Below are 17,091 nucleotides of genomic sequence, written 5' to 3' on the forward strand. Positions count from 1 at the left end.
TTCTCTATCCCTTTTTGAATGATTCCTAACATCCTGTGTACTTTTTTGACTGCCGCTGCACACTGCGTGGATGTCTTCAGAGAACTATCCACGATGATTCCAAGATCTCTTTCCTGATTAGTTGTAGCTAAATTAGCCCCCATCATATTGTATGTATAGTTGGGGTTATTTTTTTCCAACGTACATTACTTTACGTTTATCCACATTAAATTTCATTTGCCATTTTGTTGCCCAAGCACTTAGTTTTGTGAGATCTTTTTGAAGTTCTTCACAGTCTGCTTTGGTCTTAACTACTATCTGCAAACTTTGCCACCTCACTGTTTACCCCTTTCTCCAGATCATTTTATTAATAAGTTGAATAGGATTGGTCCTAGGACTGACCACTGGGGAATATCACTAGTTACCCCTCTCCATTCTGAAAATTTACCATTTATTCCTACCCTTTGTTCCCTGTCTTTGAACCAGTTCTCAATCCATTAAAGGATCTTCCCTCTTATCCCATGACAACTTAATTTACGTAAGAGCCTTTGGTGAGGGACCTCGTCAAAGGCCTTCTGGAAATCTAAGTACACTGGATCCCCCTTATCCACATGTTTGTTGACCCCTTCAAAGAACTCTAATAGATTACTAAGACATGATTTCCCTTTACAGAAACCATGCTGACTTTTGCCCAACAATTTATGTTCTTCTATGTGTCTGACAATCTTATTCTTTACTATTGTTTCAACTAATTTGCCTGGTACTGATGTTAAACTTACAGGTCTGTAATTGCCGGGCCTTAGTATAACTGAGTACCAGCCCTCTAATTTATTCACAGTATATAAAGGCTTGATCTTTTACCACTGAGCCAATGAGAGTTTTGTCATTATCTTCAACCGGATCAGAGGCAGACCTTGCGGGCCAGATTTTTAAAGGTATATAGGTGCCTAAAGAAACAGTTAGGTGCCCAGCAGATTTTCAAAAGCACCTAGGTGCTCAATTCCCATTAATTTCAATGGGAGTTAAGTGCCTAGGCATGTTTGAAAATCTCTCTAGGAGGATCCTATCAGTACCGTTAGACACCTAAATACGTTTAAAAATCTGGTCTTGATGCCAACAATTCTATTTTGCAACTTACTGTATTATTTGACTCAGTATCCTTTGCCAGTGAGTTCCAGAGGTTAATTATATGTGGTCTTTCCTCTTGCCTGTTAAAATTTGCTGCTGCTTAACTTAACTGAATGCCACTTTTTTGTTTGTACTATGCAAAGGAATAAACAGGAGCTTGCAACTTTCTAAAATCCCAACTCAGTGAAAATTGACATAAAACTGTTGCAAAAGATCCTTGTTATTTTAATAAAGTTCTTTATTACATTAAACTGTCTTTATTTTAATATGTCGCATGTTAAGCTTTACTCCAGTAATACCCAAAAGATACAGCAGAGCAGCATGTTTGATATCATCCTGTAAATGAGTTGATGTAAAGCTTGAAAAATATGCATTTGAACCAATCCTAATACTTGGGTTTACTCAGACCTTCTCAGAGAAAGAGTGCATGCCAAAAATGAACGAATAAATAAATAAATAAATACATGCACAAGCTTTACGTAGGTTAGTGTGGCTATTGCACAGTTTGTACTGTTCTACGTTACTTTGTTTTATGATCTTTATCAAACCCATCGTGTGAGCATGCTTTCAGCCTTAACAATCTGTGGTGATGCATAGCTTGCACCTCTTGGTGTCTTTTGGAAAGCCAAGGTTATTGCCTTCCTGACAATTTGCATGACATTACTTTCAAATACTTTTCTTTGTGATTTGGTTTTAAGAAACTATAGTATATCACTGTGTGGAAGTCATGCTAACCTAATTAAGTCATCAAATGATTTATTGTTTCTAGTATATCCTATTGTCTTTCCTACATTCTGATTAGCTTGCTAGACAATATCTGATCAGCGTGCTAGGCAATATCTGATCATATGTTGTTGTTTTTCTATGCCTTAAATTCCATTTTGGAATACGTGCTATACAGTCCAATTTCATTTTTTACAAGTAAAAATTGACAGGAAAATTGCAGGAAAGAATCAAAGAGTGCTATACGTAAATGTAAAAAAAGTTACTGCCTTACAAGTAAAAAGCAGAATATTTTAAAAGCCATGAATTGCCTAAGATACAGCATAGACATTAATAAGCATTTCTCTCTCTCATTTTTCAACGAAAAGGGACACTCTCAAGACCTCGATTTGACCGTTCTTAAACTGGCATATTGGGAAAGGTCCTCTGGATTTTATAAACTGTTACAACTACCCCCAACCCTCTTCAAGCTAAAAACAAAAATCCACCAACTGTCACCAAGAAATTAAAAATGAATAATAGACAAAGTTCCTTCATGATTCTTGAGAGGCAGCCATCTCCCCATCAGAGAGAGCTCTAGCTAAATTGCAAACCCTTTTCTCAAACCTGTGCTGACACTGCTGACCTTTTTTTAAACAAGGATGTTTCAAAAACTGAAGGTGGAGGCAAGTTCTACACTGAAATAAATGGGACAATTTGTGAGTATGTATATTATCAACCTGCGAAGGAGTGGCATACTATGACCTAAGGTAAGTTAAAGCTGTGTTGGCTTGTGTTTCCCAAGAAATGTGTGAAGTTAGGAGGCAGGGAAATAAATGTTCATTGTAAAGGAAAGGACAAAACAGGTGGAGGGGGAAATACTGTTTTCAAACTTTAGAGAGAGTACAGAAATGGAGAGTGAAAAATCAAAGGTAAATCATGTAAAACCAGGCGTGACAGGATCCATGTAACTAGAAGAATATATTTTATTAAAACAATATTGAAATCAATGCAGAGCAAGTTTGTACCATATGGATAATTGGGTCTCTGCCAGAAAGTGAACTAAAAGTTGTGTGATGCAGTAAAAAGTTCAGGGAAACCTCATCATGCTTGTATATACACCAGATGTGATGCGCCTGGGGAAATACTGTTATTATTCTGGCAACAACAACATAAGGTACTGGTAGAGTGGTTGCTACCAAGTCGGTCCTGAAGATTCCAGGTAGTACAATATACAAAGATCATTTTAAAAACTATTGACCCGAACCTATCATATAAACAGATTGCTATGTTGTTGAGGAATTCCTTTAGTCATCTTTACACAGGTAGAATCTTAAAGCACTCCTAATTTCCTTTTGGTTATAATATAACATTATTATACAATTAAATGTAAAAAAGTCACAGCTCCTCCTTTCTCATTACTGAGGCATGTACAACTGCTGGATTTTGTCTTTAGATGGCAGCACTATCAACATTCTCAAGCTACAGCAGTTCACCTTTGCCTTATTACCCAACACGTGAACTAAACAACCACAAACAGCATACAAAACACACACGTATACAATATATGTCATTCTTCCATTTGATATGCCTGATTGCCGTAATAGAAGACAAACAAAAAAATTCCCCTGGGGCTCTTCACATTTTGAAGCAGATTTCATGGAAATTTAACTCAATTTCAGGAGTATAATTGAACTAACAATCTGTTCTCTCAGACAGGACGTCCCCTGCTTGATATTATGCAGGGCTGGACAGATGCCAGAGCAGATTTGAATGTACCTCAAAGCACTGCTGAAGAACGATTGGGTTTTTCTAAAAGCAAGATGTGTGTTGGGTAGCACTTTGGGTGATTCTATTCTTCCTTTTCATCTTCTATCAGCATTCAAATATGCTAAAACTGTAAACAAGGGAAAAATATAGCAAACAGAATGTAAACAAGGAAAGCCAATGTGTCTATACTAGGAATGACTCCAAGTAAGCAAACCCTTATGCAAATAGCAATGGCTATGGTATGCTTAGGGACTCTGTGTGTTCTGTGCTGAAATCAAGAGTGAACAGAAGCTGCAGAAACTGCTTTATAAAATCTGTACGATTTAGGTCACTCAGTCTGGCTGTTGAAATGCAATCCCCAGATTCAGGGTCCTCTCTGGATACAGTACAATCAGAAATAAAGAGGAATGTAATAGCTTCTGGGAATGGTTATGAACAGTAAAAGAAAACAAAAAAGAAAAACTGTATTAATTTATTTTAGCCAGGGCTTGGAACTGGACACACAATAAGTAAATTGGAACAGAGTGAAATACAAATCAGCAAAGAATTTTTGTCTCTGCAGTTGGCAGTTGTACAGAACAATGCACAATCTTTTATATATATATACCCCTGTCTTTGGTCAGCTTATCTTAGGCCACTGGGGTACTCCATCAGTGCAAAGCCCATCCTCTGTAGGATTTTGAGTTGACTGTGACAATGCCTAGATATTATGGCATAAATATATTAGACAGACAGAGAGGGGTGGTGACCAGGGTACATGGGAGATGTGCTGATTGATTAATTGATTTTGATTAAAAAAAACATAAAAGAACATCTATCCCAGGTTTTGGGGGGGGACACATACATAATTTTAATTTTCACTATGAATATCTTTGCAATAAATGAAGAAATGTGTCCCAGATGACTTAATAACAAAATAAAGCCTCCTCCACAGCAGGCATAGAAATAAAATCTACCAACCTGCTTCCCACATGCCTGGGAAAAAAAAATGGGCCTTGCAATGCACCCAGAAGGTAAACAAAGCTGGACTCAGAGAGGAATTCCAACCAAGTCAGATATGGTAGAGGCAGAGACATGAACATACTGAGTTACACAGTAGTCTCTGTCTCCTCACTAACCCTCCCAACAGCCTCTTATACACATTGAGCATCAGGAAGAACAGAATAGACCCCTATGTTATCTTACATGCAGAGGCGCAATTGCCCACCCATTACCCTCTGGCTCCTCTCAGGGAAATAAGAATGGAGGCACCTAGGAGGGATGCTGTCCTACCCAAGCTGGAGTCCAAAGATAAGTCTGTAGAAACATGTGGTCAGTGGGGGTAAAGGTTGCAGACAGAGCTAAAGGGAGAGCATGCACACTTGGGACCTGATTCTTCTCTTGTGCCAGTTTACACCAGTGCAAAACACCTCACCCCAAGAGTTACTCCTGATTAACAGGTTTCAGAGTAGCAGCTGTGTTAGTCTGTATTCGCAAAAAGAACAGGAGTACTTGTGGCACCTTAGAGACTAACAAATTTATTTGAGCATAAGCTTTCGTAGGCTACAGCCCACTTCATTGGATGCATGCAGTGGAAAATACAGTAGGAAGATATATATATATACACACAGAGAACATGAAACAATGGGTATTACCATACACACTCTAACGAGAGTGATCAATTAAGGTGAGCTATTACCAGCAGGAGAGAAAAAACTGTTTGTAGTGGTAATGAAAATGGCCCATTTCCAGCAATTGACAAGAAGTTGTGAGGAACAGTGTGTGTGTGTGGTGGGGGGAAGATGGGGAAATAGTTTTACTTTGTCTAATGACCCATCCACTCTCAGTCTTTATTCAAGCCTAATTTAATGGTGTCCATTTTGCAAATTAATTCCAATTCAGCAGTCTCTCATTGGAGTCTGTTTTTGAAGTTTTTTTGTTGTAATATTACGACTTTTAGGTCTATAATCGAGTGACCGGGGAGATTGACGTTTTCTCCGACTAGTTTTTGAATGTCATAATTCTTGACGTCTGATTTACGTAAAAGAATAAATGGACACAAAGCACCCCAGGGACCCAACCACAGCCAGATAATAACATTCTTAAGAATAGCCATCACCATATCCCCCACCTCCACATGAATACACACAAGGTAACATGGACAATCTCCAGCAACAGCTGAGACAGTACTTCTCTACTTGCCTTCACCAGCCAGGAAGGACGTTGGTCCAATTGCCAATGGACCTCTTTAAACTTGGAGCAGCCCTAGCATGAGGGACCATGAGTGAAACTAGCAAGAAGAGAAGACTCCCCCTCAAAACAGTGCTGTGTTTCCACTGCAGTAGACAATTCTGTAAACATCTAAAAGATTTTATCTACAAAGTAACATGAAACTTTTTTCTAAAGTTTCCAATACTCTATAACCAAGAAGATGCAGCTCAGATTAACCCAGATTTAATCTAGATATTGACCAGCTGGAACAGCTTTGCTCTACAACACTTTGCAGATGCTATCGTGAAGTCAAACAAACCTTTATTTATCTTCTGCACATCCATAGCTTCTGATCTTAAAAAAAAATCTACATGTTGCAAGCCCATGCTTATCACTAAAAAAATTGCAAAGGGTGCAGAGAAAGGGCACAAAAGTGATTTGAGGGCTAGAAAAAATACCTTACAGTGAGAGACCTAAGAAGCCCAATCTGTTTAGTTTATTAAAAGGGAGATCAAGAGGTGACTTGATTATAATATATAAGTACCTTCAAGGTGAAATATGATGATTTTTCAAGGTGATTTTTTAAAGGTATAACAACAACCAATGGCTGGAAGTTAAAGCCTGATAAATTTAAATTACAAACAAGGCAAACAATTTTAACAGTGAAGGCAATTAACCATTGCAACAAACTACTAAGGCAAGTGAAATAGTCTCGATCTCTTGAAGTCTTTAAGACTGGATGTCTTTCTAGAAGATAAGCTTTAGCCAAACACAAGTTATTGGGCTCAGTATAGGAATAACAAGAGGAAATTCTATGGCCTCTGTTTTACAGGAGTCAGACTACATGATCTAATGATCCTTTCTGGCTTTAAAATATATGAATCTACGACTTTTCAAGGGAACCTAAGACAATTAGATGCTCAAATCCCACTTGCAAATCTTATCCCAGGGACGAACTTTAGGTGCCTTAATTTAAAAATTTCAGCCTTAGGTTTTATCAACTCATTATTCAAATGATTATACAATATTTCAGCATCCTTGCTTTGCTTGATGTGTCTTAACATGGGAAGTGGGTAATTCTCCTGAGCTTTTTTTCCCTTTAAAATTATTTGAAATTTTGTATTTTTGCCAATAAAGAGCATTATGAATTAGTATAATTTATTTTAATTTAACCTTATTTGCTGTGCCCCCATTGCACCTGCTCATGCAAACATTACCCAATTGCTAAAGATATACCTGATACACACAGATGCGATTATGAAGTATTATATATACTTAATTTTGTATGGTTTATACTAACCATGGGACACAGCCTATTAAATATTCTCATTACAAGGCATAAAATATTTATTCTTTTAAGAGAATCATAGAAATATAGGGCTAGAAAGGACTTTGAAAAGTCATTTAGTTCAGCCCTCTGGTTCTGAGGCAAGATCAAGTATGCCTAGACCATCCCTCACAGGTGTTTGTACGACATGTTCTTAAAAACCTCCAATAATGGGGATTCCACAGCCTACCCTTGTTAACCTATTCCAGTTCTTCACTATCCTTATAGTTAGAATCATTTTCCTAATATCTAACCTAAGTCTCCCTTGATGCAGATTAAGCCCATTACCTCTTGTCCTACTTTCAGAGGACATGGAGAACAATTGATCACCATCCTCTTTGCAATAGCCCTTAACATATTTAAAGACTTTTTATTAGGTCTCCCTCAGTCTTCTTAAGAGTAATCACACCCAGTTTTTTTTAACCTGACCTCAGGTTTTCTAAACATTTTATCATTTTTGTTGCTCTCTTCTGGACTCTCACCAGTTTATCCACATCTTCCCTAAACTGTGGTGCCCCAAACTTGTGCAGCACTGTCATCAGATGTGCTAACAAGAAGCTACCCAATGCAATGAAAAATAGTCTCAAAAGAACAGTCAGTCATTGGCATTTTACCCAGTCAATTTTGATAATTCACTAATGTGCTGGGAGCCACAAGCGCTCTCAATGGCTACCAAATTGTTAAACTCAAAACACTGACATTTTTATTTCCATTGGCCACTGAACTCTAATGATGCCCCCAGTCTTCCTCATTTCGTATGATCCCAAGTGAATGGACATAGCGACTTTCTTGCATAATGAGGTACATTCAGCTCTTCTTAATTCACTCCCCCCGCCAACCCCAAATCTGTAATTTAAGTTGATAACATCTAGAATAAAAGGACTGGAGATTTCAGGACCCCAGCTGTTGTAGAAGGGCAGTCAACAAACTATACCATGCAGCTATTGATACACACTGCTCTCTCAGCTCCATCATCGTCCTACTTTTGAAAGAGGCAAAAATGGTAATTCTACATTTTCTGTAGCTATTTCATTATCCTCTTAAGTGGTTAATTCCCATGTAACTAAGTTACTGTAATGGATATTCTACCCCTTTGTACCCAGTAGCCCAAAGACAGCTTGGGTTGTGTTGCCCAGGTATGACCAAAGCCCATGATCCTGATTTCTCGGTCACTTCTGCAGGATTATGGAAATAAACCAGGACAGGTAAAGTTGCTGGGGAGAGAATGCCATGGAGGCACATTATGTTACAGAATCAAGCTGATGTTCACAGAAAGCAGAAGAGGAAATGGATAACTGAAAGCGGAGAATCCAGGACTCAATGAGAGAAGAAATTGTGTTGTTCTCCTAATTTTATTTACCTTGAAACAGAAGAGCTTTAATTTGGCATAGTTTTGTAACTTGGAACTTTGCTTTTATTTTTGTTTGGCAATCTAATCTCCCAGCTATCAAGGGAGAGCCTTCCCTATGACAAGTACACATTTTCTAACATATTCGATGAACCTTGAGTCTTCAGACTAGTAAATGAATTTCCACAAACAAACCGCATGAAAAAGTATATATAAACTGGCAATACTGCTAGAGAATAAGAAATATGTAACCCATTTTCCTATATATTTTATTACAAGAAAAGTATTCATTAGCAATAGAAGTGCCAGAACCACTATTTCCTATACATTCACAGGTATGTTTTTAGCACAGTATTGGGCATTAGGCGTCTCAATTCTTATTACTGTAAACAACTACCACTGACTTCAGTGGGAATATAGGATCAAGGCTCTAATTTGTGATTTTTTCCCTTTCCTTTGAGATGCATACACATGCCAGTTTCCCACCTAGAAACAGAACAGAGAAGCCTATAAAACAGTCACACACAAAATAGTCACATCAATCACCTGTCCTGCCCACACAGGGCTTAGACAAGGGGAAAAAAGCATGTAAAATGTACGTAAGGTGTAATCAGATTTTCAAATCAGTTTTATAATTTCATTAGAAAGTAATACAAGCTCCCTAGAACTTGAAGCACACAGCAGTGTCAGTAAAATGCTTGTGGTGCCTTTACAAATCATGTGGCTTTACAGAGTCCCTCCCCCACTCGCAAAATCCTAAACTATATTTTTCAAGTGTTTGCCAAAATTTAAGCATTAATCTAAATATATTTATTCTGGTTCTTTCCCCCCCTGATTTTAGCATAATATTTTTAAAAAAATTGTTTCTTATAAACAATTTTAGCAAAAACCAAGAAATAGGCAGCAGCTTTACAGCCAGTATCTCAACTGCGGCAGCTTTCAGTATTATTAAAAGCAAATTAGGCCTGCTGGTAAGCCTATGTGCAACTCTGTTTGACTAATCACCTCAAGAACTCCAGCACTGCAACACTAGCTACTAGCTAGTATTTCTGAATCTATTTCACAGCTGCTCATATTGTTATGATGTTCTTATAGAGTTAAGCCAAATCTTGGATATTAATAACTACATTTTAATAACATAATTATTAATAAGTTAATAATAATTATATGTAGATAGGCCTTCCTCTTGCTTGGGGTTGCTGTACAACAGAATAAAAACAAATACAACATAAATTAAACAAAAATCCTCTTAAAATTAGACCATATGAGAAAATCTAATTTTAAAAAGGCAAGATTATTACTTTTTAAAAGTGTAAAGGGAAGGAATGGAAAATTAGCACTGGAAGGATAAGTCGTCCTCCTCCACACTTTTTTTTTTTCAGATCTGAAGTTGAGATAATGACCAGTTTGTTTATAAGGTTCATCTATCAATCTGACCAGTTGATTGTTGATCACGCTATCCTTGATCAATGTGTATTACTATAGGGGTTTATATATGTAATTAGAACTATCTCCCTATCAAATAATCCAGCTGCTAAAATAGCTACTGTATGTTAATTTTGAATGAATCTATATGTCTTTTGCTTGTAGTAAAGGGCTTGTATTAAAGCTTCTGAGAGCAATGTTTACAAGCTTGGTACAATTCTAATTTAATCATTAATCGGCATGTGCAATCTATTTCTCACCCTAGGCATTGGAAGAAAACATAGCAGAACAATTTTACTCTGCTGAAATAATGTCCCTTCTTAGTAGGAATTGCCATATTTTAGATGGTCCATCTAATTCAATATGCTGTTGCAGTCAAGTAGCCTGTAGCAGATGATTCAGTGGAAAGTGCAACCCTCTCTTCCCTTCCTCCACTCACTCTCCAAATGAACAAACATAGGAAAATCTATCCATAAGGAAGGTTTCTTCCTAACCCAGGTTGACGTATGCCCTGAAGTATGAGGGTCTACAGCTCTTAATTTTGATATAATATGGAGATTTTTAGTCAATATAAATGTCAAATCCCTCCAGCTTTCAGCCTCAGAACTGGCTTCCCCAGTTGAGGAAAATGATCAACTGATGGATTGGAAAGGACAGAGTTGGATTGGAGGGACCAACTCCCTTAGGCCTTTTCTATGATCCAAAATAGCAACCTGCCAGGTAATTTCTGTGCAGGTAAAAGACTGCACAGAAATTACCAGCTGTGCCAGAGCAGACAAAGGCTGGGATCAGAGAGGTAAATTCTGGTCTACACAGTGATATGGAGGACATCATCAGGTGATATTTTGATCAAGATAGAAGAGTCAGTTTCAACACAAGGGTGCTATGAAGATGATACACCTGATTATTTTGAGTTGATCCCATCCCTGCGCAGGTGGGCAATCTAACACAAACAGAATTTACCTTGGTGTCACATATGAGGCTGTTCGGGAGGGATTAGATAACTATGCAGGCTGCACTCATCTTTTGCCTGTGTTTCTGCCAGTCAGTGACAGCTTAGATGTTAAGGTGATAGGCATTACAGACAACCCTAAAATGGCTGGATAGCTTCTGTACAGAGTGTAGAGACTCTGATGGAATCTTTAGGATTAATATTGGTGGATATGTAGTTGTTGTGGTGTTTGTTTTTTATTGTTAATTTTGCCCATTAATAAATCTCTTATCTTTTCCTCTAAGGTTTTTTGTGTTATTCTTTCATTATGGCTGGTAGCAAGGTCACAGCACTCAATGTATTTCTCTTCTACAATATTATATGTATTCATGTTGGCTGGCTTTTAAGGTTTTTTATATTTTAATGAAGTTATTAAAATGAAAGTTCTGACTAGCATAATTCATGAGCATTCACTATCTCTTCAACAATTCTGACTCTAAACTATTTTTTTCTTGTCAATGACTTTTTTTTTTAATAAGACATCCAAGAAAGCTTTTTAAAATGTGAAGGTGGTGTTGAAAATAGATTTCTAATTACAGGAAACTGTAGCTTTATTTCTGTTGTAATATAATTTGATCCCTTGGGATAGTTTTATGTTTATGATATTTTGCTTTGCAGACAAAAAGATGCTGAAAATCTGATTGTATTTTCTAATTATAATCCATTAATACTGAGATTAGTTTAGAAACATTATGGGCTGGATTATGGGCTAGATTCTCTTTTATGCCAAGATCTGCTTGATTTTGCAGAGAGGACCACCAAGGAGCCAATTACAGTTCGATTCTCTTCCCAATTCTTCTTAAATCCTGACTCTGGCATAGATTAGAGCTGTCTAGGGGTTGCCATAATTTATGGAACCTGGCAACGGTTCTGAAGTCACTGTCCAATGCAGTGCACTCCGGCCATGCCCCTCTTCACTCTTTATGCTCAGGTGTCATAGGAGCTTGCCACACAGGCTTTATGCCTGCTGGGGAAATGCAGACAGTATCTGCAGGGAGGAAGCTGTAAATCTGGGCTTACTTTGTGGGCTGTATGGAGGGGCTGAGTTGCAACCCATTTTTGAAATCTTTTTAACTTGTCCAAATAATATAGATGAAATTTTGAACAGCTCCTAAAGGACTTAGGAGCCTATATCCCATTGACTTGCAAAGGGACTTAGGTGCCTAAATTACTTAGATGCTTCTGGAAATTTTACCTATAACCATGTAGCAAGGTCTTACCAAATGTTGGCAAAGAGAGACAATCTTTTCACACCCAACATTTCTAGATAACACTTTGCAGATATCAAAGTGCAGTAAAATATTTAAAATGTCATTTTTAAACATACATAATTGTTTGCCAGAAGCCCTCATTCAGCAACAGCAAGAATTTCCACTTGTTCTGTTGAGCTGATGAGCTAGGGCCAAGCAGTTCCAGTTTTCAAGCTAAGGCTTGCTATAGTTGCTGCCTGATGTTGCAATTAAGTTTAAGGCCTAGAAGTTTATTGCCCATTCCCGAAAGCACTTAAGCCCATCCCTATTTAGGGAAGCACTTAAATGCACGATTAACTTTAAGTATGTCCTTAAATCCCACTGACTACAATGGTAAATTAAAATGCTGTCCTGAACAGGGGTGTCTTAGAACAACAACAACAATTTCACAAATTGCTAAATTAAGGTTTATGAAGCTATTGGGCTACATCATGGCCAGTTCCATGTGGGGAAAGAGGGCAGAGGAAGACTGAGGATATGTCTACACTGAACCTCCCAGCCCAGCTAGACAGACTCAAGCTAGTGTGCTAAAAATAGCAATGGGGTTGTTATGACTTGGGCTGGAGTTGGGGTTCTGAAGCCTAGGGGGTCAAGCCCAAGCTCCAGCCCAAACCATAATGTCCTCATGGTTATTTGTAGCATTATCGCTCAAGACCCGGTAGTGCGAGTCTGTGTATCTGGGCTGGATGGGTCACTCCCAGCTACAGAGTAGACATATCCTTAGGGTACTAGTTCCTACTCTCTTAAAATGCTGCACAGGGATCTTCCTCCATGTGAAAAAGGCACTGCACACATTTACCAACACCAGCAACAAAACCCAAAAGGTGTGGGATAAGGCATGAAGGAAACCTGCTGCCCCGTCTCTGATGCAACTGCAATGTGTGTGCTGCCCAGAAGCATGCCCATGTCAGAATTCCACAGGAACTGGGGTGTGCCTCCTCCTTTGAACATGCAATACAGGTAACAAACTCTTCTGTGGGGCACAGAGTTCAGGTGTAACACAATGCTGTATCCCTTCCTATTCCCCCTTTCGCATGCCCTTCTCACAACAGGAAAGGATAACAAAAAATAAAATGGTTTTTAACTTGAAAAACAGCAGACTTGTCTCTATTTTTCACAAACTTTTAAGTTTTTTTTTCCATGTGACACCTACATAATTTCCATCTCCTGCTAATGGCCTCCTCCGAGTGACAGTAAGTGCTGTTGAATGTGTGGGCAATATTCAGCTTAAGATCATGTTTGATTGTTCACATATTCCCACCTCCACTGTGATGCACTACTTTCAGTTTTACAAAATGAAAAGCAATTTTTGCTTTTGGGGGACAGAAATCACAAAACTATACTGGGAAAGTTCATTCGTTGGGATCACATCCTGCTGCCCCAACTTACACTGAACAACATCTTATTCCAAGAGTAGTTCTACTTGCAGAGTAAGATGCTATTTAGTGGGGGGGGGGGGCAGAATCTGGGTCTTGGTTTTGAAAGTTGCTTCTGCATGATTTATGTGGGAGAAAGATATTCCATATTAAAAACTACTCCCCCACTTTAAACCAACATGTCACCTTTAGGCTATGTCTACACTACAAAGATAAGTTGACCTATGTTAGGCTGACTTACAGCCATCGCAGTAATTACTGATGCCCACACTACCCTCCCTCTTCCGTCAAAGGTGCACATCCTCGACAGGAACGCTTCCACCAACTGAAGAAGGGCAGTGTGGGGGACTCAGAGCGAGGGCTCTCAGCTCCATGCAGCTCCCCAATGGGAGCCCAGCTGCCCCCCATGACTTCTCGCCTCCACGCTCCCAGCCAGGAGCAGGGGGAGGCTGCCCAGGGTTTCTTGCCTCTGGCAGGGAGATCTACGCCTGGAGTCCAGCTGGCTGCCTGCTTTCAGTGTGGGGAGCAGGGAGCCAGAGGGCAGCAGGGTTCCCAGTAGAGAATGGGGAGCCTGGGTGGCAGCCCGGCTTGGAGTGGAAACCAGGCAGCAGACAAGAATGACAGCTAACAGCCGCTGTAAGGAACGCAGCATCTACACAGTCACGGCATCACCCTTACTACACTGACATAAGTCCCATGCCTCTCGTTGAGGTGGTTTTATTAGGTCGGCATAACAGGGGAGTCACATTGGCGGGAGGAGCATTTCTGGGTGTACACCTCTGCTGTTTTGTCAACAAATGCTGACTTTTGTGACAAAACTGTGTAGTGTAGACAAGGCCTTGGTTTTTATATTAGAGATATTGCTATTTGTGACGGTCAGGCAAACAAAACTTTTTTGGAGGGGATCTCAATTCATGTGTTGCAAAATGCTGATGGTCAACAGCATGGAGGACTGTAATTCACTGCCATCTGTGATCAATCATCTTGATTATTTTTTATTTAAATTCTATGCTATTATTTTTAAACACCTACCCTAGAATAAGTTTTGTATTATGTTCTGAACGGCTCCAAATAAACAGGTTCTGGCAGGAATTCATATATCTACAACTGACCTCAGATCAGTGACTTTCAGACCCCCCACTTAGAACTGCTGGGTCCTGTTGGGTTTGCTTGTTGCCGAGGAGTGGTGGTATCTTTAGTACGGTTTGATCCTAGCAAAGGAATGCAGAATCTAATTCCCTTCTAGAAATAACCTCTAGCACTATTTGAGGCATTTCAGCACTTAGAGCAATACTAAACATGCTTATTTGCAAAACATTTTTAAGATAACATTTTCCATCTGAAGTTGACAGAATGCTTTTAATTCATTGAGGTTTGTAAATTTCACAAAATTTTGTGGAATTATCATCCCTTTTCAACAGATGAGAGCGCCAAGGTACCTAGCGGGTAGGGCCACATTGTGATCCCCTTACTCACATGAGTAGTCCCATTACTACTTACACAGTTGAATTACTGTTTTCCAATATCAGTAAGTTTGTAGCATAGCCGCGAGTAGAATACAGATGTCCTGACTGTCTGCCCTGTAACTGAGTCAAAAGACTTACCCTGATCATAGGTTAGAATACAAAGTAGTAAAAAAATGCTATTGAAAGGATCACAATATAGGGCTCATAGAAGATGCACGTTAGCATCTATTTGCAATTCATTCCATATGCAGCATCGATGAGGCTATTCCTGCAGTACCACTTCTCCGTTGTCCACATTTCAAAACAGATTGTGAAAAATTAGAAACGATTCAGAAAAGAGATACAAGAATGATTTGAGGTTCTGGAAAACTGTCTTACAGTGAAAGATTTTAGAAGCTCAATCTATTGAGTTTACCAAACAGAAGGTAAAGAGGTGACTTAATCACAGTATATAAGTACCTACCAACGATAAGAGATTTCTGATAGTAGATGGCAGTTTAATCTAGCAGACAAATACATAAAAAAATCTAATGGCTGGAAGATGAAGTTAGACAAGTTCAAATTCAGAAAGGCAAAAGTTTCAATAAAAGAATTAATAGGGGAATTAACCATTGGAACAACACACCAGAAAATGGGATGAATTCTCCACCACTTGAAGCTATAACTCAAGCCTGGATATCTTTTTAAAGGATTTGCTCTAGCTCAACCAGAAGTTATTGCATTTCATCTAGGAATTGCTGGGGAAAATTCTATAAAATGTGTAATGCCAGAGGTCAGACTAGATGGTCATGTGATCCTTCCTGGTCTTAAAATCTATGAATCTTCATTATGGATGTTCCCTTGTCTGCTATCTTAAAAATACAAGTTTGTCTTATCATTATGGTCTGTTAATACCATTACTGATAGCACATGATAGATAGTGATTTCCTAGGGAAACTCTAATTACTATGCTAAACCTTAAGGGTACTTGCTGCCTCTTGGCTTATTACAGAGCTAGATGTGATGAAAATGGGAATGTTTCCATCTTCTATTTTCCTGTAAGTAGAAGTTAGGGGCTATGACCCAGGCTGGCAGTCCCTCTATAAAGATAGCAGTAGTGGGTACCTGTGCCCCCAAAAGCACAGGAAGTAGCAGAAGGGAAGGGAGATCACCTTGTTTCCCTGAAGACAAAAAAATGGCACATAGTGGGGGAGTGTGGGGACCCAAAATTTGGTGGGGAAAAGAAGGGACCTAGACAGCTAGTGAGGAACTCAGATTTCCTCACTTTGTGACCTTCCCTCCTTATGTTTTTCAAATGCAGTACGTAGTTTGAGCAAGTTCCTGAGTTCTGTATGAGTATTTGACACAACTCTTTCTAGTCCTAACATAGATTTGTAGAAATAAGCAAACACATACCTATGAGATCATTTCATTCATCATCTCCTTGCCAACTGGAGATCATTCCCTATGGTATGGTCTCCAGTCCTCTCACCACCGTAGTGACATCACTAAAGGTTTCTATTTCTAGAACATGACCTAGTTGTTATTAGAAACAACTCCATTCCCATTGTGTTTGTATAAACTGATGAGAAATTACAAATAGTCTCTTCTAAACATGAGGTGAATAAAAAAACCACTTTTTGTAAGATCTCTCCTTGTACAAACTATCTTATTTAACAGCACATACTTTCATTTCTGCTAATGTGTAATTCATGCATTAGCTAGATTCTGTATTTTAGACACAGCCATGAATGGAGATCAGTGTGGAGCTCTACCACTCCCAAAGGATTTTGGGGATGGACTGTGATTCACAATCCTGCTCCAAACTTCCCATGTGCAGGCTTCACCATCCCTTAGAATGGCATATGATCCTACCCACAGTGTGCCAGCCTTACTATGAGCTGGTGCCAAAAGGGAGATGGGGCCATGCTTTCCTAACCCCTTTGGGGCATTGAGCATCCAATGGGGCAGGGAGGAAGCAACCCCTGTTCTCCCACAAGTACAGGGACTGCAACTGTGACCACCCCCGCACATAGGAACAAGAGAGGGTGTCCCTCCTACCCTTGTGCATGAGCCAGTCACAATCAAGCCCTTACAATGTAGACGCAATCACCCCCAGCACCTCAATCACTAGCCAGTATAGTGACCTGTTGTAAGCAC

The 17,091-nt window shown here is 39.1% G+C and overlaps 1 protein-coding gene across 12 annotated transcripts in view; it reads right to left on the reverse strand.

Annotated features, from left to right (window-relative positions):
• Positions 1 to 17,091, reverse strand: part of SYT1 (synaptotagmin 1) — a 510,654-nt gene that overhangs the window by 57,621 nt on the left and 435,942 nt on the right. The window lies entirely within an intron of this gene.

The sequence above is a fragment of the Mauremys reevesii genome, linkage group 1 (assembly GCF_016161935.1).
Source record: "Mauremys reevesii isolate NIE-2019 linkage group 1, ASM1616193v1, whole genome shotgun sequence".
Taxonomy (NCBI): Eukaryota; Metazoa; Chordata; order Testudines; family Geoemydidae; genus Mauremys; species Mauremys reevesii.